Source organism: Hemiscyllium ocellatum, chromosome 46 (assembly GCF_020745735.1).
Source record: "Hemiscyllium ocellatum isolate sHemOce1 chromosome 46, sHemOce1.pat.X.cur, whole genome shotgun sequence".
In the NCBI taxonomy this organism is placed as follows: Eukaryota; Metazoa; Chordata; class Chondrichthyes; order Orectolobiformes; family Hemiscylliidae; genus Hemiscyllium; species Hemiscyllium ocellatum.
In genome coordinates this window covers 24,889,163-24,915,923 of record NC_083446.1, presented here as the reverse complement: position 1 = coordinate 24,915,923, position 26,761 = coordinate 24,889,163, and positions in this window count along the sequence as shown.

Genomic DNA, 26,761 nt, shown 5'->3' with positions numbered 1-26,761 from the left:
CTCACATTTCCTGCATCACTATCACCCTGGTACAATCACACTTATAGCGTCACTGTCACGCTGACCCCCTCACACTTCCTGCTTCACTATCACACTGACCCCCTCACAGTTCCTATGTCAGTATCACCCTGACTCCCTCACAATTACTGCGTCACAAACACCCTGACTGACACTCAATTATTGCATCATTAGCATCCTGATCCCTCAGAGTTTCTGCGTCAGAATCATTCTGACCCCTTCACACTTATAGCTTCACGATGAGCTGGAAAAACTCACACTTATTGTGTCACTATCAGGCTGTGCTCCTCAAACTTACTGCATCACTACCGGCCTCTCCCCCTCACACTTACTGCATCACTGTCAGTTTGACCCCCTCAAACTTACTGCGTCACTGTGACTCTGCCCCTCTCACACTTACTGCGTCGCTACCAGCCTGACCCCCTCACATTTACTGCGTCACTATTACCCTGACCCCTCACATTTACTGCGTCACGATCACCCTGACCCCCTCACTGTTACTGCGTCAACATCACACTGACCTCCCACACTTACTGCATCAATATCTTCCTTCCCGCTCGCACTTACTGCGTCACTATCACCCAGATCCCTTCACAATTACTATGTCACTGCCATCATCACACACCCACACTGACTGCATCACTATCACCCTAAAACCCTGACACTTACTGCGAAAGTATCAGCCTGACCCCTTCATATTCACTGTGTCACTATCACCCTGACCCCCTCACAATGTCTGCATCACTATAACCCTGGCACAATGACACTTACCAGCATCTACCCCTCACACAGACTGTGTCGCCACCAGCCTGACTCCCTCACACTTACTGTGTCACTATCAGCCTGAACCCCTCAAACTCACTGCATCACTGTCACCGTGGACCCTACACACTTATTGCATCACTAACAGCATGACTACCTCACACTTACTGTATCACTATCAGCCTGACCCCTCACACTTCCTGCATCACTCTCACCCTGACCCGCTCACACTTATTGTGTCACTACCAGCCGGACCCCATCATATTTACGTGCGTCAATATCAGCCTGCCCCCTCACACTTACTGCATCGTTATCACCCTGACCCCCTCACAATTAGTGCGTCAGTACCAGCCTTAACCCATCACATTTACTGCGTCAATATCACCCTGACCCCCTTACATTTACAGTGTCGCTGTCAACCTGACTCCCTCATACATAATGCGCCACTGTCACCCCGATAGCCTCACACTTACTGCGTCACTATCACCCTGACACCTCACACAATAACTGCGTCACTGTCACTGTGATCCCCTCACACTTACTCCGTCACTGTCACCATGACCCCATCGTACTTACTGTGTCACCACCAGCCTCTCCTCTCACATTTAATGTGTCACTATCACACTGACCCACTCACTCTTACTGAGTCAATATCAGCCTGACCAACTACACTTCTTGCGTCACTATTAACCAGACCCATACACACGCACTGTGTCACTGTCACCCTGACCCCCACGCAATTAATCTTTCACTATCACCTTGATCCCATTCACTATCAGCCTAACCCCCTTACATTGCTGCATCACTATGAGCGAGACCCCCTCACAATAACTGCATCACTGTCACCGACATCCCTTACTCTTACTGAGCCACTGTCACCCTGATCCCTCACAATTATTCCGTCAGTATCAACCTGACCCGCTCACACTTACTGCATCACTGTGAGACGGACCCCCCTCACACTTACTGCGTCACACTCACCCTGGCCGACTCATACTTAGTGCGTTACTACCAGGCTCTCCCGCTCAAATTTACTGTATCAGAGTCACCCTGAAACCCAACTCACGCACTGTGTCACGACCAGCCTCTCCCTCCCACACTTACTGCGTAACTGACACTCTGAGCATTCACATTTAATCTATCACTATCACCCTGACCTCCTCACACTTAATGCATCACTGTTACACTGACACCTCACATTTAAGCTGTCAGGATCATCCTGAACCCCTTACATTACTGCGTCACTGTAACCCTGACCCCTGACATTTAGTCTGTCACTATCACCATGAACCCCTCACGCTTACTACTTCACTATCAGAGTTGAAAATGTGTTGCTGGAAAAACGCAGCAGGTCAGGCAGTGTCCAAGAAACAGGCGAATCGACGTTTCGGGCATAAACGCTTCTTCAGGAATGAGGGAAGTGTGTCCAGCAGGCTAAGATAAATGATAGGACAGAGGGACATGGGAAGGGACGTTGGAAATGCGATAGGTGGAAGGAGTTCAAGGTGAGGGTGATGGGCAGGAGTGGGGTGGGGACGGAGAGGTCAGGAAGAAGATTGCACGTTAGGAAGGCGGTGCTGAGTTCGAAGGATTTGACTGAGACAGGTGGGGGGAGGGGAAATGGGGAAACTGGAAAAATCTCAGTTCATCCCTTGTGGTTGGAGGGTTCCGAGAAGAAAGATGAGGCGCTCTTCCTCCAACGGTCGTGTTGCTATCGTCTGGCGGTGGAGGAGTCCAAGGACCTGAATTTCCTTGGTGGAGTGGGAGGTGAGTTGAAGTTTTGAGCCACAGGGTGATTGGGTTGGTTGGTCTGGATGTCCCAGAGGTGTTCACTGAAATGTTCCGCAAGTAGGCAGCCTGTCTTCCCAATATAGAGGAGGCCACATCGGGTGCAGCAGATGCAATAAATGATGTGTGTGGAGGTACAGGTGAATTTGCGGCGGATATGGAAGGATCCCTTGGGGCCTTGGAGTGAAATGAGGGGGGAGGTGTGGGCGCAAGTTTTGCATTTCTTGCGGTTGCAGGGGAAGTTGCCGGGAGTGGAGGTTGTGTTGGTGGGGGGTGTGGACCTGACGAGGGAGTCACGGAGGGAATGGTCTTTTCGGAATGTTGGTAGGGGAGGGGAGGGAAATATGTCGTTGGTGGTGGGGTCCGTTTGGAAGTGGCTGAAATGACGGCAGATGATACGCTTTATATGGAGGTTGTTGGGGTGGTAGGTGAGGACCAGTGTGGTTCTGACCTGGTGGCGGTTGGAGGGGCGGGACTCAAGGGCAGAGGAGCGGGAAGTGAAGGAGATGCAGTGGAGGGCATCGTCGAACACGTCTGCGGGGAAAATTGTGGTCTTTGAAGAAGGAGGCCATCTGAATTGTACGGTATTGAAACTGGTCCTCCTGGGAGCAGATGCGGCGGAGACGAAGGAATTGGGAAAATGGGATGGCGTTTTTACAGGGGGCAGGGTGTGACGAAGTGTAGTCTAGATAGCTGTGGGAGTCGATCGGTTTATAGTAAATGTCTGTGTTGATTCAGTCGCCCGAGATAGAAATGGAAAGGTCTAGGAAGGGGAGGGAGGAGTCTGAGACGATCCAGGTGAATTTGAGGTCGGGGTGGAAGGAGTTTGTAAAGTGGATGAACTGTTCAACCTCCTCGTGGCAGCACGAGGCAGCGCCGATACAGTCATCGATGCAGCGGAGGAAAAGGTGGAGGGTAGTGCAAGTGTAGCTGCGGAAGATGGACTGTTCCACATATCCTACGGAGAAGCAGGCATAGCTGGGGCCCATGCGGGTGCCCATGGCTGTTCCTTTGGGTTGAAGGAAGTGGGAGGATTGGAAAGAGATGTTGTTCAGGTTGAGGGGCAGTTCAGTCAGTTGAAGGAGGGTGTCAGTGGAAGGGTACTGGTTGGTATGGCCGGAAAGGAAGAAGCGGAGTGTTTTGAGTCCTTCGTGATGAGGGTTGGACTTGTACAGGGACTGAACGTCCATGGTGAAAATAAGGCGTTGGGGACTGGGGAAGCGAAAATCATGGAGCAGGTGGAGGGTGTGGGTTGTGTCCCGAACCTAGCTGGGGAGTTTTTGAACTAAGGGGTACAGGACTGTGTCGAGGTATGTAGAGATGAGTTCGGTAGGGCAGGAGCACGCTGAGACAATGGGTCGGCAAGGGCAGTCAGGTTTGTGGATTTTGGGCAGGAGGTAGAAACCAGCGGTGTAGGGTTGTGGGACTATGAGGTTGAAGGTAGTGGATGGGAGATCCCCTGAGGAGATGAGAATATGGATGGTCTGGGACATGATGGTTTGTTGGTGGGAGGTGGGGTCATGGTCAAGGGGGCAGGAGGAGGAGGTGTCTGCGAGCTGGGGTTTAACCTCAGCGGTGTAAAGGTCGGTGCGCCAAACTCCTACCGCACCTCCCTTGTTTGATAGTGAGGTTGGGGTTGGAACGGAGGGAGTGAAGGTCTGCACGTTCCGAGGGTGAGAGGTTGGAGTGGGTGAGAGGAGTGGAGAAGTTGAAGTGGTTAATGTCACGGCGGCAGTTGGCGATGAAGAGATCAAGGGCCGGTAAAAGGCCAGCACTGGGTGTCCAGGTGAATGGGGTGTGTTAGAGGCGGGAGAAGGGGTCGGCAGAGGGTGGGCGAGAATCCTGGTTGAAGAAGTAGGCACTGAGGTGAAGGCAGCGGAAGAATTTTTCGATGTCACGCCGCGTGTTGAACTCTTTAATCCGGGAGCGTAGGGGAATGAAGGTCAGGCCTCTGCTGAGGACTGACATTTTATCCCCAGAGAGGGGCAGTGCAGGAGGGATGTTGAAAACACAGCAGGGTTGTGAGCTCGGATCTGGTGTGGAGCTGGAGCTGGGATTGGGGCGGGGTTCGGCGTGGTGACGGAGATCAGCATGGAGGCGGCGTTAGGCGTGGTGACGGAGTTCGGCGTTGGGGCGGAGACACATGCCACGTTGTGGTCATGCAGGTTAGTGATGTCACTGGGGGCGAAAGCGGCTGTGGCGACGACAGAAACACTGTTATTCCCGATAGCCGTGGAAGCCGCGAATCTGTCGGCGTTGGTCTTCCTGGCGATCGTGGATGCAGTTGTCTGGGTGGTGATCGCAAATGCTGTGAGGGCGGTGGGGGCGGAAGTGACGTCATGGTCCGCGGCGGCGGTTGTTGCCGCGACGCTGTAGCGGCCGCGTGGTTAATGGCGCTAGACTGATTTCGGAGGCCGATGGAAGATTCTGGAACAGTCGAGGAATCCAGGTTGTGGGGGTAACTACATGAACGTTTTTGGTACTTACTGTCTTTAATTTCCGTTATGGCTAGGAAGAACTGGTTGTTTAGTGTATGGATTCTTCTGTGGATGAAGAACAGTAGAGGTCCTTTGCAGGTCTGTGAGAGTGTTATTCTGAGCTGGGGTAGGTCTAATTGCAGGGAATGTAGGTAGCGACACATGGCTGCAAACGTGGAGCGGAGGATTCCAGATTTTGTTGGTCGGAACGTAGTCCCTCCTCCCTACCTTTTATCTTTGCCTGCTGGACACACTTCCCTCATTTCTGAAGAAGGGCTTATGCCCGAAACGTCCATTCTTCTGTTCCTTGGATGCTGCCTGATCTGCTGCGCTTTTCCAGCAATACATTTTGAGCTCTGATCTCCAACACCTGCAGTCCTCACGATGACCTCGAAGATTTTAACCTACTGCGAATCCTATTGCAAGTATGTCTTCATTGAAGAAGCTCCCTTCCTCCCTCTGCAAGGATTTCAGTGAGTCCCCCTCTCACTGCACACCTTGGGTCATCTGTGGACAGAAGCTCTTCAGCCAGTTCTCCAACAGACTCGCTACCACTGTCACATTTTCTTCCTAAGCACCTGTCTATGGAACCGATTAATCCCACACGGACTCCGGACTACGTTCCGACCAACAAAATTTGGACCCAACCAGGACAACCAGTACCTACAGCAAATCCGAAGCCTCCACTAACGGACCTCCCTACGGATCCTCCGCTCCACGATGCAGCCATGCGTCGCTACATCCATTCCCTGCAATTAGACCTACCCCAGCTCAGGACAACACTCTCACAGCCCTGCAAAGGACCTCTACTGTTCTTCATCCACAGAAGAATCCATACACTAAACAAACAGTTCTTCCTAGCCAGATCAGAATTTAAAGAGAGTAAGTACCAAAAGCTTTCATGTAGTTACCACCACACTCTGGGTTCCTCAACTGTTCCAGAATCTTCCATCAGCATCCAAAATCAGTCCAGCGCCATTAACCACGCGGCCGCTACAGCGCCCGCGGCTACAAACGCCGCCGCAGACCATGACATCACTTCCGCCCCCACCATCCTCACAACCTCCGCAATCTCCACCCAGACAACCGCGTCGACGCTCGCCAGGAAGAACATCGCCGACAGATTCGCGGCCTCCATGGCGATCGGGCATAATGTTGTTTCTGTCGTTGCCACAGCCACTTCCGCACCCCCGGATTGCCGTCAACGCAACCACTTCCGCCCCCAGTGACATCACTAACCTGTACTACCACCACGCCGCTTGTGTCTCCGCCCCCACGCCGATCTCCGTCACCACGCTTAACTCCACCCCCACGCCGATCTCTGTCACCATACCTAACCCTGCTCCCACGCCGAACTCCGTCACCACACCCAACTCCGTCCCCACGTCGATCTCCGTCCCCGCCCCCACGCCCAACCACGCCCCCAATCTCAGCTCCAGCCCCACACCAGGTCCCAGCTCCCAGCCCTGCCGTGTTTTCATCATCCCTCCAGAACTACCCCTCTCTGAAGATGAAAGATCAGTCCTCAGCAGAGACTTTACCTTCATTGCCCTACGCTCTAGCATTATCGAGTTCAACACGTGGGGAGACATCGAACAATTGTTCCGCCACCTTCGCCTCTGTCCCTACGTCTTCAACCAGAATTCTCGCCCACCCTCTTACGACTCCTTCTCCCGCCTCCAACACACCCCATCCACCTGGACACCCCGTGCTGGCTTCTTACCCGCCCTCGAACACTTTATAGCCAACTGCCGCCGTGACATTAATTGCCTCAAATTCTCCACCCCTCTCACCCACTCCAACCTCTCACCCTCGGAACGTGCAGCCCTCCACTCCCTCCGCTCCAATCCCAACCTCACCATCAAACCGGCAGACAAGGGATGCGCGGTAGTAGTTTGGCACACCGAATTTTACACCACTGAGGTTAAACGCCAGCTCGTAGACACCTCCTCCTACTGCCCCCTTGACCTTGACGCCACTCACACCACCAAACCATCATCTCCCACACCATACATAACCTCATCACCTCAGGGGATCTCCCGTCCACCGCGTCCAACCTCATAGTCCCACAACACTGCACCGCACGTTTCGACCTGCTGCGTGACGGTGGGGTGGTGTGGGCCAGTGTTTTTGAGGGTGACGGAGTTTGTGAGCGTGAATGTGACGGTGAGGGTGGTGTGAAGCCATGTGTGTGATTATGGTGGAGTGTGTGGGTGTGAGCATGTCAGTGGGGGTGTTGTGGTGCAGTGTGTGTGAGGGTGGTGGAGTGTGTCGTGGTGAGCGTAATGGTGAGAGTGGTCTTGGTCAGTCTGTGTGAGGGTGGTGAAGTGTGTGGGAGTGAGCGTGACGGTGGGGGTGGTTTGGGTCAGAGTATGTGATGGTGGTGGAGTGTGTGGGCGAGTGCGTGACATTGGGGTTGGTTTGAGGCCGTGAGTGTGATTGTCGTGGAGTCTGTGCGGTTATGCGTGATGATTTGGGTGATGTAGATCAGTGTGTGTGAGAATGGTTGAGTGTGTAAGTGTGAGTGTGAGTGTGAGCGTGATGTTGGGGGTGGAGTGGAACACTGTGTGCAAGAGTAGTGGAGTGTGTGCTGCTGAGCGTGACTGTAGGGGTAGTATGGGGCAGTGTGTGCGATGGTGGTTGAAGGTTTGGGGATGAGGCTGACGGTGGGGTGGTATGGGTGAGTGTGTTTGAGGGTGATGGAGTGTGCAGGAGTGAGCGTGACACAGGTGCGAGTGTTTGGGGATGAGCGTGACGGTGGGGGTGATGTGAAGCAGTGTGAGTGAGGCACGTGGAGTATGTGGTAGTGACCATGACAGTGGAGGTGTTGTGGGGCAGTGTGTGTGAGTGTGGTGGAGTGTGTGGGGTTGAGCGTAATAGTGAGGGTGTCGTGGGGCAATATGTGTGATGATGGTGGAGTGTGTGAGTGTGAGTGTGAGCGTGACGGTGGGTGTGTTGTGGAGCAGTGTGTGGGAGGGTGGTGGAGTGTGTGGTGATGTCCGTGCCGTTTGTGGTCGTGTGGGACAGTGTGTGTGGGTGGTGGAGTGTATGAGTGTGAGCGTGAGGGTGGGGGTGGAGTGGAACAGTGTGTTTGATGGTGGTGGAGAGTGTGGGGGTGAGCGTGACAGTGTGGGTACTGTGGGGCAGTGTGTTTGATGGTAGTGGAGTGTGTAGAGGTGAGTGACCCCGTGGGGGTGCGGTGGGGCAGTGTGTGTGAGGGTGTTGGTGTGTCTGGAGGTAAGCGTGACGGTGGGGTGGGGTGGGTGAGTGTGTTTGAATGTGGTGGAGTGGGTGGGTATGAGCGTGACGCGGGTGTGAGTGGGGCAGTGTGTGTGAGGGTGATGGAATGTGTGGGGATGAGTGTGATACTGGGGGTGGCGTTGGTCAGTGAGTGTGAGGGTGATGGAGTGTGTGGGGGTGACGTGACGGTGGGGGTGGTGTGGGGCAGTGTGTGAGATGGTGGTCGAGTGTGTGGATGAGTGCGTGACGGTGGGAATGGTGTGAGGCCATGAGTGTGATTGCGGTGGAGTGTGTGCGGTTATGCGTGTTGGTGTGGGTGTTGTGGTGCAGTGTGTGCGAGCGTGGTGGAGTGTGTGAGTGTGAATGTGATGTTGGAGGTGGAGTGGAACATTGTGTGCGAGAGTGGAGGAGTGAGTGCTGGTGTGCGTGATTGTGGGGATATAATGGGGCAATGTGTACGATGGTGGTTCAGTGTTTGGGGATGAGCATGACGGTGGGGGTGGTGTGGGACAGTGTGTGTGAGGGTGGTGGAGTGTGTGTGGTTAAGCGGGATGGTATGGGTGTTGTGGAGCAGTGTGTGTGAGGGAGGTGGAGTGTGTGGTGGTGAGTGCGACGTTGGGGGTGGTGTGGGACAGTGTGTGTGATTGTTGTGGACTGTGTGGTGGTGAGCATGACGGTGGGGGTATTGCGAGGCAGTGTGTGGGAGGGAGGTGTATTTTGTGGGAGCGAGAGTGATGGTGAGGGTGTGTGGGGCAGTGTGTGTGAGTGTGGTGGAGTGTGTGAGACCGAGTGTGACAATGGATGTGGTGTGGGACAATGCGTGTGAGGTTAGTGGAGTGTGTGGGGGTGAGCGTGACAGTGAGTATGGTGTGGGGCAGTGTGTGTGACTGTGATGGAGCATGTAGGGTGAGCATGACGGCGAGGGGAGTGTTAGGCATTGTGTGCGAGGGTGGTGGAGTGTGTAGGGGTGACCGTGACTGTTGGGGTGGTGTGGGGCAGTGTGTGTGATTGTGGTGGAGTGAGTGGGGATGAGCATGATGGTGGGAGTGTTGTGGGGCAATATGTGTGATGATGGTGGTGTGTGTCTGGTTCAGGGTGATCGTGTGGGTGTTGTGGGGCAGTGTGTGTGAGCATGATGGAGTGTGTAAGTGTGAGCGTGACGGTGGGTGTGTTGTGGGGCAGTGTGTGTGAGGTGTTGGAGTGTGTAGGGGTGAGCATGATTGTGGGGGTGGTATGGGGCAATGTGTGTGAGGGTGGTGGAGTGTGTGAGTGTGAGTGTGTTGGTGGGGGTGGAGTGGAACACTGTGCGAGAGTGGTGGAGTGTGTGCTGGTGAGCCTAACTGTAGGTGTAGTATGGGGCAGTGTGTGCAATGGTGGTTGAGTGTTTGGAGATGAGCGTGACAGTGGGGGTGGGGTGGGTCAGTGTGTGTGATTGTGATGGAGTGTGTGGGGATGAGCGTGATGGTGGGGGTGTTGTGGGCAATATGTGTGATGATGGTGGAGTGTGTCTGGTTCAGGGTGATAGTGTGGGTGTTGGGAGGCAGTGTGTGTGCGCATGATGGAGTGTGTGAGTGTGAGCGTGATGGTGGATGTGCTGTGGGGCAGTGTGTGTGAGGGTGTTGGAGTGTGTAGGGGTGAGCGTGACTGTGGGGCTGGTGTGTGACAGTGTATGTGATTGTGGTGGAGTGTGTGGGGATGAGCGTGATGGTGGGGGTGTTGTGGGGCAGTATGTGTGATGATGGTGGAGTGTGTCTGGTTCAGGGTGATCGTCTGGGTGTTGTGGGGCAGTGTGTGTGAGCATGATAGTGTGTGAGCGTGAGCGTGACGGTGGGTGTGTTGTGGGGCAGCGTGTGTGAGGGTGTTGGAGTGTGTAGGGGTGAGCGTGGCTGTGGGGGTGGTATGGGGCAATGTGTGTGAGGGTGTTGGAGTGTGTAAGTGTGAGTGTGTTGTTGGGGGTGGAGTGGAACACTGTGTGCGAGAGTGGTGGAGTGTGTGCTGGTGAGCCTAACTGAGGGTGTAGTGTGGGGCAGTGTGTGCGATGGTGGTTGAGTGTTTGGAGATGAGCGTGACGGTAGGGGTGGGGTGGGTCAGTGTGTGTGATGGTGGTGGAGTGTGTAGCGTGAGTGTAACGGTGGGGGTGGGATGGGGCAGTGTGTGTGTTGGGGGTGGAGTGTGTGGGGGTGAGCGTGACGGTGGGGTTGGTGTGGGGCAGTGTGTGTGATGGTGGTGGAGTGTGTGGAGTAGAGCGTGACGGTGGGGATGGTGTGGTGCAGTTTGTGTGAGGCAGGTGGCGTGTGTGGGGGTGAGCATGACGAAGAAGGTGGTGTGATGCCGTGAGTGTGATTGTGGTGGAGTGTGTGCAGTTAAGCGTGATGGTGTGGGTGTTGTGGGGTAGTGTGTGTGAACGTGGTGGAGTGTGTGAGTGTGAGCGTGACGGTGGGAGTGATGCTAGTGTAGTGTGTGTGATGGTGGTGGAGTGTTTGGGGGTGAGCGTGATGGTGGGGGTGGTGTGGGGCAGTGTGTGCGATGGTTGTGGAATGTGCAGAGGTGACCGCGATGGTGGGGATGGTGTCGGGCAGTGTGTGTGATGGTGGAGAAGCGTGGGGGTCAGCGTGACTCTGGGGGTAGTGTGGGGCAGTGTGTGCGATGGTTTTGGAAAGTCTGGGGTGGGCATGATCGTGCCGATGGTGTGGCGCAGTGTCTGATGGTGGTGGAGTATGTGGGAGCGAGCGTGGTGGTGGAGGTGGTGTGGGGCAGAGTGTGTGATGTTGGTGCAGTGTGTGGATGAGGACTTGAAGGTGAGTGTGGTGTGGGGCAGTGTGTGCGATGGGGGTGGAGTATGTGAGGTGAGCATGATGGTGGGGGTGGGGTGGGGCAGTGTATGTGATGGTGGTGGAGTGCGTGGAGGAAGGAGTGATGGTGAGGGTAGTGTGGGGCAGTGTGTGTGAGGCAGGTGGAGTGTGTGGGGGTGAGCCTAACGGTGGGGGTGGTGTGAGGCCGTGAATGTGATTGTGGTGGAGTGTGTGTGGTTAACCGTGATGATGTTGGTGTTGTGGGGCAGTGAGTGTGAGCGTGGTGGAGTGGGTTAGCGTGCGTTTGATGGTGAGGGTGGAGAGGAACGCTGTGTGCAAAAATGGTGGAATGTGCGCTGGTCAGCGTGACTGTGGGGTATTCTGGGGCAGTGTGTGCAATGGTGGTTGAGTGTTTGGGGATCTGCGAGACGGTGGTGTGGTGTGGAGAAGTGTATGTGAGTTGGAGTGTGTGGGAGTGGGCGTGTCGGTAGGGGTGGTGTGGGGCAGTGTGTATGATGGTAGTGGAGTGTGTAGAGGTGAGCGTGACTGTTGGGGTGGGGTGGGGCAGTGTATGTGATTGTGGTGGAGTGAGTGGGGATGAGCATGATGGTGGGGGTGCTGTGGGGCAATATGTGTGATGATGGTGGGGTGTGTCTGGTTCAGGGTGATCGTGTGGGTGTTGTGGGGCAGTGCGTGTGAGCATGATGGAGTGTGTGAGTGTGAGCGTGACGGTGGGTGTGTTGTGGGGCAGTGTGTGTGAGGGTGTTGGAGTGTGTAGGGGTGAGCATAACTGTGAGGGTGGTATGGGGCAATGTGTGTGAGGGTGGTGGAGTGTGTGAGTGTGAGTGTGATGGTGGGGGTGGAGTGGAGCACTGTGTGCGAGAGTGGTGGAGTGTGTGCTGGTGAACCTAACTGTGGGTGTATTATGGGGCAGTGTGTGCAATGGTGGTTGAGTGTTTGGAGATGAGCGTGATGGTGGGGGTGGGGTGGGTCAGTGTGTGTGAGGGAGGTGGAGTGTGTGGGAGTGGGCGTGACGGTGTGGTGGTGTGGGGCAGTGTGTGTGATTGTGGTGGAATGTGTGGGAGTGGGCGTGACGGTGCGGTGGTGTGGGGCAGTGTATTTGAGGGTGGAGGAGTCTGTGGGCGTGAATCTAACGGTGAGGGGCGGTGTGAAGATATGTGGGATTGTGGTGGAGTGTGTTGGTGCGAGCGTGACAGTGGGGGTGTTGTGGGGCAGTGTGTGTGAGTGTGTGCGTAATGGTGAGGGTGGTGTGTGTCAGTATATGTGAGGGTGGTGGAGTGTGTGGGTGTGTCTGTGCCGTTTAGGGGTCGTGTGGGTCAGTATGTGTGAGGGTAGTGGAGTGTGTGAGTGTGAGCATGAGGGTGTGGGTGGAGTGGAACAATGTGTGCAAAAGTGGTGGAGTGAGTGGGGGTAAGCGTGACGGTAGGGGTCGTGTGGAGCAGTGTGTGTGATGGTGGTGGAGTATGTAGAGGTGAGCGAGACTGTGGGGGAGTTGTGGGGGAGTGTGTCTGATGATGGTGGAGTGAGTGGAGTAGAGCGTGATGGTGAGAGTGGGTTGCGTCAGTGTGTGTGAGGGTGTTGGAGTGTCTGGAAGCAAGCATGATGGTGGGGTGGTGTGGGTGAGTGTGACAGTGGGGGTGCTGTGGGGCAGTGTTGTGAGCGTGATGGTGGGGTGAAGTGGGACTGTGTGCGAGGGTGGTGGAGTTTGTGGGGGTGACCGTGACGGTGGGGTGGTGTGGGGCAATGTGTGCCATGATGCTGGACTGTGTGGGGGTAGGCGTGACGGTGAGAGTGATGTGGGGCAGTGTGTGTGAGGCTGGTGGACTGTGCTGTGTTGAGTGTGTAGGTGAGGGTGGTGTGGAGCATTGTGTGTGATGGTATGGAGAGGGTAGGGGTGATGGTGACTGTAAGGGTGGTGTGGGGCAGTATGTGTGATGGTGGTGGTGTGTGTGGGTGTGCGCTAGAAGGAAGGAGTTGTAGGCGTAGTGTGTGATGCTGGTGGTGTGGGTGGGGTGAGTGTGACAATAGGGGTGGTTTGGGCAGCGTGTGTGATTGTTGTTTGGTGTGTGTGTGGGTGAGCATGTGCCTGGGAGTGATCTTGACTGTGAGGGTGGTGTGGGACAGTGTGTGTGAGTGTGGTGCAGTGTGTCGGGGTGAGCGTGATGGTGATGGCGGTTTGGGGCAGTGTGTGTGAGGTTAGTGGAGTTTGTGGGGGTGAGCGTGACAGTGAGTATGATGTGGGGCAGTGTGTGTGATTGTGATGGAGCATGTGGAGTGAGCATGACGGTGAGGGTGGTGTGGGGCAGTGTGTGTGATGGTGGTGGAGTCTGTTGGGGTGAGCGTGACAGTGATGGTGGTGTGGGGCAGTGTGTGTGATGATGGTGGAGTGTTTAGAGGTGAGCGTAATGGTGGGGGTGGTGTGGGGCAGTGTGTGTGATGGTGGTGGTGTGTGTAGAGGTGAGCGAGACTGTGGGGGAGGTGTGGGAGAGAGTGCTTGATGATGGTGGAGTGAGTGGAGTAGAGCGTGATGGTGAGAGTGGATTGTGTCAGTGTGCGTGAGGGTGTTGGAGTGTCTGGGGGAAAGCGTGACGGTGGGATGGTGTGGGTGAGTGTGTTTGAGTGTGGTGGAGTGTATGGATGTGAGCGTGACAGTGGGGGTGGTGTGGGTGAGTGTGTTTGCTAGTGGTGGAGAGTGTGGGGGTGAGCGTGACGTTGTGGTGTTTTGGGGCAGAGTGTGATGGTTGTAGAGTGTGTGGGGTGATCGAGACGGTGTGGGTTGTGTCAGGCAGTGTGTGTGATATTGGTGGAGGGCAGGGGTGAGCGTGACTGTTGGGGTAGGGTGTGGCAGTGTGTACGATGGTGGTGGAGTTTGTGGGGGTGACGGTGGGGGTGGTGTGGGGCAGTTTGTGTGATGGTGGTGAAGTGTGTGGGGGTGAGTGTGACAGTGGGGGTGGTGTGGAATAGTGTGTGTGATGGTGGTGGAGTGTGTGGGGATGAGCGTGACGGTGAGGTGGGGGAGGCAGTGTGTGTGATGGTGGTGGTGTGGGGGATGAGAGTGACGGTTTGAGTGCTGTGGGGCAGTGTGTGTGATGGTGGTGCATGTGTGGGTGAGCGTGAGGGTGGGTGTGGTTTGGGGCAGTGTGTGTGATGGTGGAGGAGTGTGCAGGGTTGAACGTAACAATGGCGGTGTTGTAGTGCAGTGTGTGTGATGGTTGTGGAGACTGTGGGGTGCACGTGACGGTGAGGGTGGCGTGTGGCAGTGTGTGTGATGGTGGTGGAGTGTGCAGGGATGAGTGTGAAGGTTGGGTGGTGTGGGGCAGTGTGTGCAGGCGGACTAGTGTGTGGGGTTGTGTGTGACGGTGGGGGTGGTGTGGGTGAGTGTGTGTGATAGTGGAGGTGTGCGTTGGAGTGATCGTGTCTTTGAGGCTCGTGTGGGACAGTGTGTGTGAGGGCGGTGGAGTCTGTGTAAGTGACCGTGACGGTGAGGGTGATGTGGTCCAGTGAGTGTGAGTGTGGTGGAGAGTGTGGTGGTGAGCATGACGGTGGGGATGCTGTGGCGCAGTGTGTGTCTAGGTGGTGGGGTGTTTGTGCTGCGTGATAGTGAGGGTGGTGTGGGGCAGTGTGTGTGATGGTGGTGGAGTGTGAGGGGGTGAGCGTGACGGTGGGGGTGTTGTGGTGCAGTGTTTATGAGGGTGGTGGAGAATGTGGGGTAGAGCGTGATGGTGGGGGTGGTTTAGGGAACTGTGTGTGAGGGTGGTGGAGGATGTGGATGTGAGAGTGACGGTCGGCATGGTGTGGGACAGTGTGTGTGATAGTGATGGAGTGTTTGGGAGTTAGCGTGACAGAGGTTGTGCTGTGGGTCAGAGTGTGTGATGGTGGTGGGGTGTGTGGGTGTGAGCATGTCAGTGGGGATGATCTGCAGCAGAGTGTGTGATGGGGCGGAGTGTGTGGGGGTGAGTGTGAACGCGAGGGTGGTGTGGGGCGGTATGTGAGATGGTGCTGGACTGTGTGGAGGTGAGTGTGTTGGTGAGCGTGGTTTGTGGCAGTGGATGCGAGGGTGGTGGAGTGTGGGGTGGCGAGTGTGACGGTAGGCGTGGTGTGGGGCAGAGTGTGTGATGGTGGTAGAGAGTGTGGTGGTGAGCGTGAAAGTGAGGGTGTTGTGGGGCGGTGTGTGTGATGGCGCTGGAGAGAGTGCGTGTGAGCATGATAGTGAGGCTGGCGTGGGCAAGTGTGTGTGATGGTGGTGGAGGGCGAGGGGCTGAGCGTGACTGTGGTGGTGTTTTGGGGTACTGTGTGTGAGGGTGGTGGAGTATGGGGGTGTGAGAGTGACGGTGGGGTGATGTGGGGCAGTGTGTGTGATGATGGTAGAGTGTGTGGAAGTGAGCGTGACAGTGGGGATGGTCTGCAGCAGTGTGTGTGATAGTTGTGAGTGTGTGGGGGTGAGTGTGAACGTGAGGGTGGTGTGGGCTGTGTGTGAGATGGTGGTGGAATGTGTGGGTGTGAGTGTGACTGTGGGGGAGGTGTGGGGCCGAATGCGTGATGGTGCTGGAGTGTGTGGGTGTGACCGTTACAGTGGGGGAGGGGTGGGGTAGTGAGTGCTATATTTGTGGAGTGTGTGGGTGTGGGCGTGACAGTGGCCGTGGTGTGGGTCAGTGTGTATGTGATGGTGGTGGAGTATGTTGGGGTGAGAGTGACTGTGGCGGTTGTTTGGGGCAGTATGTGTGATGGTGGTACAGTGTGTATGTGAGCATGATGTTGAGGGTGGTGTGGGGCAGTGTGTGTGATGATGGTGGAGTGTGTGGGGCTAGGAGTGACGGGCGGAGGTGTGGAGCAGTGTGTGTGAAGGTTGTGGAGTGTGTGGGGTTGAGCGTGAAAGTGAGGGTGGTGTGGGGCAGTGTGTTTGATGGTGGTGGAGTGTGTGGATGTAGGCGTGACGGTGGGCGTGGTGTGTGGCAATGTGTGTGATGGTGGTGGAGTTTGTGGGTGCGAGCGTGAAGGTGGGGTTCGTGTGGGGCACTGTGTGTGGATGATGGAATCTGTGTGGGTGAGCGTGACGGTTGCGGTGGTGTGGAGAAGTGTGCGTGATTGTGGTGGAGTGTTTGTGGGTGAGCATGACGGTTGGGGTGGTGTGGGGATGAGTGTGACGGTGGGGGTGTTGTGGGGCAGTGTGTGCGTTGGTAGTGGAATGCGTGGGGGTGAGCGTGATGATGGTGGTGGTGTGGGGCTGCATGTGTGCGTGTGTGGTGGATTGTGTGGGGGTGGGCGTGATGGTGAATGTTTGTGGGGCAGTGTCTGTGATTGTGCTGGAATGCCTGGAGGTCAGTGTGATTGTGGGGGTGGTGTTGGGCAGTGTGTTTGATGGTGGTGGAGTTTGTGGGGATGAGCGTGACTGTGGGGGGAGTTGTGGGTTAGTGTGTGTTTGAGTGTGGTGTGGGGCATTATGTGTGATGGTAGTGGAATATGTAGGGGTGAGCATGACGGTGGGGGTGGTGTGGGGCAGTGTGTGTGATGCTGGTGGAGTGCACTGGGGTGAGCGAGATTATGAGGGTGGTGTGGGGCAGTGTGTGTGATGGTGGTGGAGTATGTGAGGCTGAGCGTGACGGTGGGGCGGTTTGAGGCAGTGCGTATGATGGTGGTGGAGTGTGTGGGGGTGAGGTAACGGTGGGGGTTGTGTGGGGCAGTGTGTGAAGGTGGTGGAGTGTGAAGGGGTGAGCGTGAAGGTGAGGGTGTTGTGGAGCATTGTGTAATGGTGGTTAAGTATGTGGGGCTGAGGGTGAGAGTGAGGGTTGTGTGGGGCATGTGTGTGTGATGGTGGTGGAGTGTGTGGGGGTAAGCGTGACGGTGGGAGTGGTGTGAGGCAGTGTGTGTGATGGTCGTGGAGTGTGTTGGGGTGAGCGTGACTGTGGCAGTTGTTTGGGGCAGTATGTGTGTTGGACGAAGAGTGTGTGTGTAAGCATGATGTTGAAGATGGTGTGGGGCAGTGTATGTGATGATGTTAGAGTGTGAGGCCTTGAGCGGGACGGTGGGGTGGTGTGAGGCATTGTGTGTGAGGGTGGTGGAGTGTGTGGGTGTAGGCGTGATGGGGCGGGGTGTGGAGCAGTGTGCGTGAAGGTTGTAGAGTGTGTGGGGTTGGACTTGACAGTGATGGTAGAGTGCAGCAGTGCCTTTCATGGTGGTGGAATTTGTGGGTGTAGGCGTCACGGTGGATGTGGTGTGGGGCAATTTGTGTGTTGATGGAGAAGTCTGTATGGGTGAGCCTGACGATTGCATTGGAGTGGAGAAGTGTGTGTGAGCATGGTGGAGTGTGTGATGGTGAGCGTGACGGTGAGGGTGGTGTGGGACAGTGTGTGTGATGGTGGTTAAGTATGTGGGGGTGAGAGTGACGGTGAGGTTGGTGTGGGGCAGTGTCTGTGACGGTGGTGGAGTGTGTAGGGGTGAGCATGACGGTGACAGTGGTGTGGGCCAGTGTGTGTGGTGGTGGGGTGTTTGGATGTGAGCGTTACAGTGGGGATGGTCTGCGGCAGAGTGTGTGATGGGGCAGAGTGTGTAGGGCTAGTGTGCACGTGAGGGTGATGTGGGTAGTGCATGTGATGGTAGTGGAGTGACGGTGGTAAGTATGACGTTGAGGGTGGTGTGGGGCAGTGTGTGCAAGGGTGGTGGAATGTGTGGTGGTGAGTGTGACGGTGGTCGTGCTGTGGGTTAGAGTGTGTGATGGTGGTGGAGTGTGTGGGTGTGAGCGTGACAGTGGGGATGGACTATGCCAGTGTGCGTGATTGCGGTGGAGTGTGTGGGGGTGAGTGTGAACGTAAGGATGGTGTGGGGCAGTGTGTGAGATGGTGGTGGAGTTTGTGGGTGTTGGTGTGACGGTGAGTGTGATGTAGGGCAGTGTTTATGAAGGTGATGATGTGGGTGGTGGTGAGCGTGACTGTGGGGGAAGTGTGGGGCCGAATGTGTGATGGTGCTGGAGTGTGTGGGTGTGACCGTTACAGTGGGGGAGGGGTGGGGTAGTGAGTGCTATGTTTGTGGAGTGTGTGGATGTGGGCGTGACAGTGGTTGTGGTGTGGGTCAGTGTGTGTGTGTGATGGTGGTGGAGTATGTTGGGGTGAGAGTGACTGTGGCGGTTGTTTGGGGCAGTATGTGTGTTGGTGGTACAGTGTGTATGTGAGCATGATGTTGAGGGTGGTGTGTGGCAGTGTGTGTGATGATGGTGGAGTGTGTCGGGGTGGGCGTGATGGTGAATGTTGTGTGGCAGTGTCTGTGATTGTGCTGGAATGCCTGAGGGTCAGTGTGACTGTGGGGCTGGTGTTGGGCAGTGTGTTCGATGGTGTTGGAGTGTGTGGGGATGAGCGTGACTGTGGGGGGAATTGTGGGTTAGTGTGTGTTTGAGTGTGGTGAGGGGCATTATGTGTGATGGTGGTGGAATGTGAAGGGGTGAGCATGACGGTGGGGGTGGTGTGGGGCAGTGTGTGTGATGATGGTGGAGTGCGCGGGGGTGAGCGAGATTATGAGGGTGGTGTGGTGCAGTGTGTGTGATGGTGGTGGAGTGTGTGGGGGTGAGGTGACGGTGGGGGTTGTGTGGGGCAGTGTTTGTGAAGGTGGTGGAGTGTGAAGGGGTGAGCGTAAAGGTGAAGGTGTTGTGGAGCATTGTGTGATGGTGGTTAAGTATGTGGGGCTGAGCGTGAGAGTGAGGGTTGTGTGGGGCATGTGTGTGTGATGGTGGTGGAGTGTGTGGGGGTAAGCGTGACGGTGGGAGTGGTGTGAGGCAGTGTGTATGATGGTCGTGGAGTGTGTTGGGGTGAGCGTGACTGTAGCAGTTGTTTGGGGCAGTATGTGTGTTGGACGAAGAGTGTGTGTGTGTGTAAGCATGATGTTGAAGATGGTGTGGGGCAGTGTATGTGATGATGTTAGAGTGTGTGGGCTTCAGCGTGACGGTGGGGTAGTGTGAGGCATTGTGTGTGAGGGTGGTGGAGTGTGTGGGTGTAGGCGTGATGGGGCGGGGTGTGGAGCAGTGTGCGTGAAGGTTGTAGAGTGTGTGGGGTTGAACTTGACAGTGAGGGTGGAGTGTAGCAGTGCCTTTGATGGTGGTGGAATTTGTGGGTGTAGGCGTCACGGTGGGTGTGGTGTGGGGCAATGTGTGTGTTGATGGAGAAGTCTGTATGGGTGAGCCTGACGGTTGCATTGGAGTGGAGAAGTGTTTGTGAGCATGGTGGAGTGTGTGGTGGTGAGCGTGACGGTGAGGGTGGTGTGGGACAGTGTGTGTGATGGTGGTGAAGTATGTGGGGGTGAGAGTGACGGTGAGGTTGGTGTGGGGCAGTGTCTGTGAGGGTGGTGGAGTGTGTAGGGGTGAGCGTGACAGTGATGGTGGTGTGGGCCAGTGTGTGTGGTGGTGGGGTGTTTGGATGTGAGCGTTACAGTGGGGATGGTCTGCGGCAGAGTGTGTGATGGGGCAGAGTGTGTAGAGTGAGTGTGCACGTGATGGTAGTGGAGTGTGTGGGTGTGGGTGTGAGTGTGGCGGTGAGTGTAATGTGGGGCAGTGTTTATGAAGGTGGTGTTGTGGGTGGTCGTGAATGTGAAGGTGATCGTGCTGTGGAGCTGAGTGTGTGATGGTGCTGGAGTGTGTGGCTGTGAGCGTGATGGTGGGGAAGGGGTGGGGTGGTGAGTATTATGCTTGTGGAGTGTGTGGGTGTGGGCGTGACAGTGGTCGTGGTGTGGGTCAGTGTGTGTGTGATGGTGGTGGAGTGTGTTGCGTGAGCGTGAATGTAGCGGCTGTTTGGGTCAGTATATGTGATGGTGGTGGAGTGTGTATGTGAGCAGGATGTTGAGGATGGTGTGGGGCAGTGTGTGTGATGATGGTGGAGTGTGTGGGTGTAGGCGTGAGGGGACGGAATGTGGAGAAGTGTGTGTGAAGGTTGTGGAGTGTGTGGGGTTGAGCGTGACAGTGAGGGTGGTCTGGGGCAGTGTGTTCGATGGTGGTGGAGTGTGTGGGTGAGCATGACGGTTGCAGTGGTGTGGAGAAGTGTGCGTGATGGTGGTGGAGTGTGTGGAGTTGAGCGTGATGGTGAGGGTGGAGTGGGGCAGTGTGTGTGATTCTGGTGGAGTGTGTTGGGGTGAGCGTGACGATAGGCGTGGTGTGGGGTTTTGTGTGTGATGGTAATGGAATGCGTGGGCGTGAGCGTGATGGCGATGGGGGTGTGGGGCTGCGTGTGTGAGGGTAGTTGATTGTTTGGGGACGAGCGTGACTGTGGGGATTTGTGGGGCAGTGTCTGTGATTGTGCTAGAATGCCTGGGTGTGAGTGTGACTCTGGGAGTGGTGCTGGGCAATGTGTGTGATTGTGGTGGAGTGTATGGGCGTGAGCGTGACAGAGGGGATGGTCTGCTGCAGAGTGTGTGATGGGACGGAGTGTATAGGAGTGAGTGTGAACGCGAGGGTGGTATGGGGCGGTGTGTGAGATGTTGGTGGAGTGTGTGGGGGTGAGCGTGACGGTGAGCGTGGTGTGTGGCCGTGGGTGCAAGGGTGGTGGAGTGTGCGGTGGCAAGTGTGAATGAGAGGGTAGTGTGGGGCGGTGTGTGTGATGGTGGTGGGGTGTGAGGGGGTGAGTGTGACGGTGGGGGTGTTGTGGTGCAGTGTTTATGATGGTGGTGGAGAATGTGGGGTTTAGCGCGACACTGGGGGTGGTTTGGGGAACTGTGTGTGAGGGTGGTGGAGTATGCGAATGTGAGAGTGACGGTGGCGGTGGTGTTGTGCAGTGTGTGTCATGGTGGTAGAGTGTGTGGGGGTGAGCGCGATGGTTGGTGTGCTATGTGGCAGTGAGTGTGATGATGATGGTGGGGTGGGTGGGTGTGAGTGTGAAAGTGGGGATGGTCTGCGGCCTTGTGTGTGATAGGGGTGGAGTGTGTGGGGGTGAGTGTGAACGTGAGGGTGTTGTGGGGCTGTGTGTGAGATGGTGGTGGAATGTGTGGGTGTGAGTGTGACGGTGAGCGTGGTGTGGAACACTGTGTGTGGATGGTGGAGACTGTGTGGGTGAGCGTGACAGTTGTGGTGGTGTCGGGAAGTGTGCGTGATGGTGGTGGAATGTGTTGGGATGAGCGTGACGGTGGGGGTGATGTGGGGCAGTATGTGTGATGGTAGTGGAATGCATGGGGGTGAGCATGTTGGTGGTGGTTGTGTGGCGCTGCGTGTGTGAGTGTGGTGGATTGTGTGGGGGTGAGCGTGATGGTGGGGGTTTGTGGGGCAGTGTCTGTGATTGTGCTGGAATGCCTGGGTGTGAATGTGGTGCTAGCGGTGGTGTTGGACAGCGTGTGTGATGGTGGTGGAGTGGGGATGTGCGTGACTGTGGGGGGGTTGTGGGTCAGTGTGTGTTTGAGTGTGGTGAGGGGCAACATGTGTGATGGTGATGAAGTGTGTGGGGTGAGCGTGACGGTCGGGGTGGTATGGGGCAGTGTGTCATGATGGTGGAGTGTGTGCGGGTGAGCGAGACGGTAAGGGTGGTGTGGGGCATTGTGTGTGAGGGTAGTGGAGTGTGTGGAGGTAGGCGTGATGGGGCGGGGTGTGGAGCAGTGTGTGTGAAGTTTGTGGTGTGTGTGTTGTTGAACGTGACAGTGAGGGTGGTGTGGGGCAGTGTCTTTGATGTTGGTGAAATGTGTAGGTGTAGGAGTCACGTTGGGTATTTTGTGGGGCAATGCGTGTGAGGCTGGTGGAGTGTGTGTGGGGGGCTGAGCGCGATGGTCAGGATGGTGTGGGACAGTGTTGCTGATGATGGTGGAATTTTCGGGCTGAGCGTGATGGTGAGGGTGGTCTTGTGCGGTGTTTGTGATGTTGGTGGAGTCTGTGAGGGTGACAGTGACGGTGAGGGTGTTGTGGGGCAGTGTGGGTGATGATTGTGGAATGTGTGGGGGTGAACGTGATGGCAAAGGCGGTGTGCAGTGTTGTTGGAGTGTGTGAGGGTGAGCGTGATGGTGAGGGGTGTGTGGGGAAGTGTGCGTGAGTGTGGTGGAGTGTGAGGTGGAGAGTATGACGTTGGCGGTGCTGTGGGACACTGTCTGTGTGGGTGGGGGGGTCTGTGGGGATGAGCGTAGCGGTGGGAGTGGTTTTGGGCAGTTTATGTAATGGTGCTGGAGTGTATAGGTGTGGCCTTGATGGTGAGGTGGTGTAAGGCAGTGTGTGTGATGGTGGTGGTGTGTGTGACGCTGAGTGTGATGGTTTGAGTGCTGTGGGGCAGTGTGTGTAACGGTAGAGGAGTGTGCGGGGTTGAGCACGACACTGGGGGCGGTGTGGGGCAGTGTGTGTGATGGTTGTGGAGAGTGTGGAGTGCGCGTGACGGTGAGGGTGGCGTGTGGCAGTGTGTGTTATGGTGGTAGAGTGTGCGGGGGGAGTGTGACGGTGGGGGTGGGGTGGGGCAGTGTGTGTGATGGTGGGGGTGGTGTGGGGCAGTGTGTGTGATGGTGATGGAGTTTGTGGGGTAGAGCGTGATGGAGGGGTGTAGTGTGGCGTAATGTGTGTGAAGGGGATGAGTGTGTGGAGTTGTGTGTGACGATGGGGCTGGTGTGGGCTAGTGTGTGTGATGGTGGAGGTGTGCGTTGGAGTGATCGTGTCTGTGAGGCAGGTGTGGAACAGTACGTGTGATGGTGGTGGAGTGTGTGGTGGCGAGCGTGACGGTGGGGGTGGTGTTGGGCAGTGTGTGTAATGATGGTGGAATGTATGGGAGTGAGTGTGAAGGTGAGTGTGTTATGGGGCAGTGTGTGTGAGGGTGGTGGAGTGTGTTGAGGTGAGCGTGACGGTGAGGGTGGTGTGGGGCAGTGTGTGTGAGGCTGGTGGACGGTGTTGCGTTGACGGTGAATGTGAGGGTGATGTGGGGCGTTGTGTGAGATGGCGCTGAAGAGCGTAGGGGTGAGGGTGGCTGTGAGGATGGTGTGAGGCAGTGGGTGTGATGGTGGAGTCTGTGGTGGCGAGTGTGACGGTGGGCATGGTATGGGGCATTGTGTGTAATGGTGGTGGTGGTGTGTGTGGGTGTGGGCGTGACAGTAGGGTTGGTATGGGGCAGCGTGTGCGATGGTGGTGAAGTGTGTGGGCGTGGGCTTGACGGTAAGGTTGGTGTGGTGCCGTGCGTGTGTTGGTGGTGGACTGTGTGGGGGTGAGCATGACGGTGAGGGTGGTTTGGGGCAGAGTGCGTGATGGTGGTGGATTGGGGGGGTGAGTGTGATAGTGAAGGTGCAGATATGCAGTGTTTGTGAGGGTGGTGGCCTGAGTGGGGGTGAGCGTGAAGGTGGGGGAGGTGTGTGGCCGTGTGTGTGAGGGTGGTGGAGTGTGTGTGTGTGGGGGGGTGACAGTGATGTTCAGGATGGTGTGGGGCAGTGTTGCTGATGATAGTGGAATTTGTGGGGGTGAGCGTGATGGTGATTGTGGTTTTGTGCAGTGTTTGTGATGTTGGTGGAGTCTGTGAGTGTGAGAGTGACTGTGAGGGTGTTGTGGGGCAGTGTAGGTGATGATTGTGGAAAGTGTTGGGGTGAACGTGATGGTGAGGGTGGTGTGCAGTGTTGTTGGAGTGTGTGAGGGTAAGCGTGATGGTGGGGGTGGTGTGGGGAAGTGTGTGTAAATATGGTGGAGTGTGTGGTTGTGAGCTTGACGATGGGGTGGTGTGGGGCAGTGTATGTAATGGTGGTGGAGAGTGTGGGTGTGGCCATGATGGTGAGGTGGTGTGAGGCAGTGTGTGTGATCGTGGTGGCGTGTGTGACAGTGAGAGTGATGGTTTGAGTGCTGTGGGGCAGTTTGTGAAATGATGGTGGAGTGTGTGGGGTTGAGCATGATAGTGAGGTGGATGGAGCAGTGTGTGTGATGGTGGTGCGATTGTGGGTGAGCGTGATGGTAGGGGTGGATTGGGGCAGAGTGTGTAGTTGGTGGTTTGTGTGGGGATGAGCATGACGGTGGGTGTGGTTTGGGGCAGTGTGTGTGATGGTGGAGGAGTGTGCGGGGTGAGCGTGACACTGGGGGTGGTGTGGGGCAGTGTGTGTGTTGATGGTAGAGTGTGTTTTGGGGGTGAGTGTAACGGAGTGTGTGCTATGTGGCAGTGAGTGTGATGGTGGTGGAATGCATGGCGGTGAGCGTGGTAGTAGTGGTGGTGTGGAGCTGTGTGTGTGAGTGTGGCGGATTGTGTGGTGGTGAGCGTGATGGTGGGGGTTTGTGGGGCAATGTCTGTGATTGTACTGGAATGCCTGGTGTGACTGTGACGGTGGGGTTGGAGTGGGGTTTTGTGTGTGATGGTAGTGGAATGCGTGGGCGTGAGCGTGATGGTGGTGGTGGTGTGGCGCTGCGTGTGTGATTTTGGTGAGGGGCAATATGTGTGATAGTGGTGGAGTGTGTAGGGTTATGCGTGAAGGTGCGGGTGGTTTGGGGAACTATGTTTGAGGGTGGTAGAATATGTGAGTATGAGAGTGACGGTGGGGGTATTGTGGGGCAGTTTGCGGGATAGGGTGGAGTGTTTGGGGGTAAGTGAACGAGATGGTGGTGTGGCGCGGTGTGTGTGATGGTAGCGGAGTGTGTAGGGTTGAGCGTGACAGTGGGTGAGCTCTGTTGCAGTGAGTGTGATGGTGGCGGGGTGTGTGGGTGTGAGTGTGACAGTGGGGATGGTCTGCGGCAGTGTGCGTGAAAGGGGTGGAGCGTATGAGGGTGAGTGAACGTGAGGATGGTGTGGGGCAGTGTGTGAGATGGTGGTGGAGTGTGTGGGTGTGAGTGTGACGGTGAGTGTGGTGTGGGGCAGTGTTTATGAAGGTGGTGGTGTGGATGGTGGTGAGCGTGACTGTGGGGGAGGTGTGGGGCCGAGTGCATGGTGTTGTTGGGGTGTATGGGTGTGATCGTGATGGTGGGGGAGGACTAGGCTGGTGAGTATTATGCTTGTGGAATGTGTGGGTGTGGGCGTGACAGTGGGCCTGGTGTGGGTCAGTGTGTGTGATGGTAAGTGTGAGAGTGAGGGTGATGTGTGGCAGTGTTTGTGAAGGTGGTGGCAGGACTGTGGGGGAGGTGTGGGGCTTAGTGTGTGATGGTGGTGGAGTGTGTAGAGGTGAGCGTGACGGTGAGGGTGGTGTAGTGCAGTGTGTATGAGGCTGGTGGACGGTGTTGCGTTGACTGTGAATGTGAGGGTGGTGTGGGGCTTTGTGTGAGATGGCGGTGAAGAGCGTAGGGGTGAGGATGGCTGTGAGGGTTGTGTGAGGCAGTGGGTGTGATGGTGGATTCTGTGGTGGAAGTGTGACGGTGGGCATGGTATGGGGCATTGTGTGTGATGGTGGTGGCGGTGCGTGTGGGTGTGGGCGTGACAGTAGGGGTGGTATGTGGCAGTGTGTACGATGATGGTGGAGTGTGTGGGCGTGGGCTTGACGGTAAGGTTGGTGTGGTGCCGTGCGTGTGCTGGTGGTGGACTGTGTGGGGGTGAGCATGACAGTGAGGGTGGTGTGGGGCAGTGTGCGTGATGGTGGTGGAGTGTGGGGGGTGAGTGTGATAGTGAAGGTGCAGGGGTGCAGTGTTTGTGAGTGTGGTGGCCGGAGTGGGGGTGAGCGTGAAGGTGGGTGAGGTGTGTGGCCGTGTGTGTGAGGGTGGTGGAGTGTGTGTGTGTGTGTGGGGGGGGGTGACCGTGATGGTCAGGATGGTGTGGGGCAGTGTTGCTGATGATGGTGGAATTTGTGGGGGTGAGCGTGATGGTGATGGTGGTTTTGTGCAGTGTTTGTGATGTTGGTGGAGTCTGTGAGTATGAGAGTGACGGTGAGGGTGTTGTGTGGCAATGTGGTGATGATTGTGGAAAGCGTGGGAGTGAACGTGATGGTGAGGGTGGTGTGCAGTGTTGTTGGAGTGTGTGAGGGTAAGCGTGATGGTGAGGGTGGTGCGGGGAAGTGTGTGTGAGTGTGGTGGAGTGTGTGGTGGTGAGCGTGACGATGGGGTGGTGTGGGGCAGTGTATGTAATGGTGGTGGAGAGTGTGGGTGTGGCCGTGATAGTGAGGTGATGTGAGGCAGTGTGTGTAATCGTGGTGGTGTGTGTGACAGTGAGAGTGGTGGTTTGAGTGCTGTGGGGCAGTTTGTTTAATGATGGTGAAGTGTGTGGGGGTGAGCGTGATGGTGAGGAAGATGGAGCAGTGTGTGTGATGGTGGTGGTGTGTGGGAGTGAGCGTGACGGTTTGAGTGCTGTGGGGCAGTGTGTGTGATGGTGGTGCGATTGTGGGTGAGCGTGATGGTAGGGGTGGAGTGGGGCAGAGTGTGTAGTTGGTGGTTTGTGTGGGGATGAGCGTGACGGTGGGTGTGGTTTGGGGCAGTGTGTGTGATGGTGGAGGAGTGTGTGGGTGTAAGTGTGACAGTGGGGATGGTCTGCGGCAGTGTGTGTGAAAGGGGTGGAGCGTATGGGGGTGAGTGAACGTGAGGGTTGTGTGGGGCGGTGTGTGAGATGGTGGTGGAGTGTGTGGGTGTGAGTGTGACGGTGAGTGTGGTGTGGGGCAGTGTTTTTGAAGGTGGTGGTGTGGGTAGTAGTGAGCGTGACTGTGGGGGAGGTGTGGGGCCGAGTGTGTGGTGGTGTTGGGGTGTATGGGTGTGATCGTGATGGTGGGGGAGGACTAGGCTGGTGAGTGTTATGCTTGTGGAATGTGTGGGTGAGGGCGTGACAGTGGGCCTGGTGTGGGTCAGTGTGT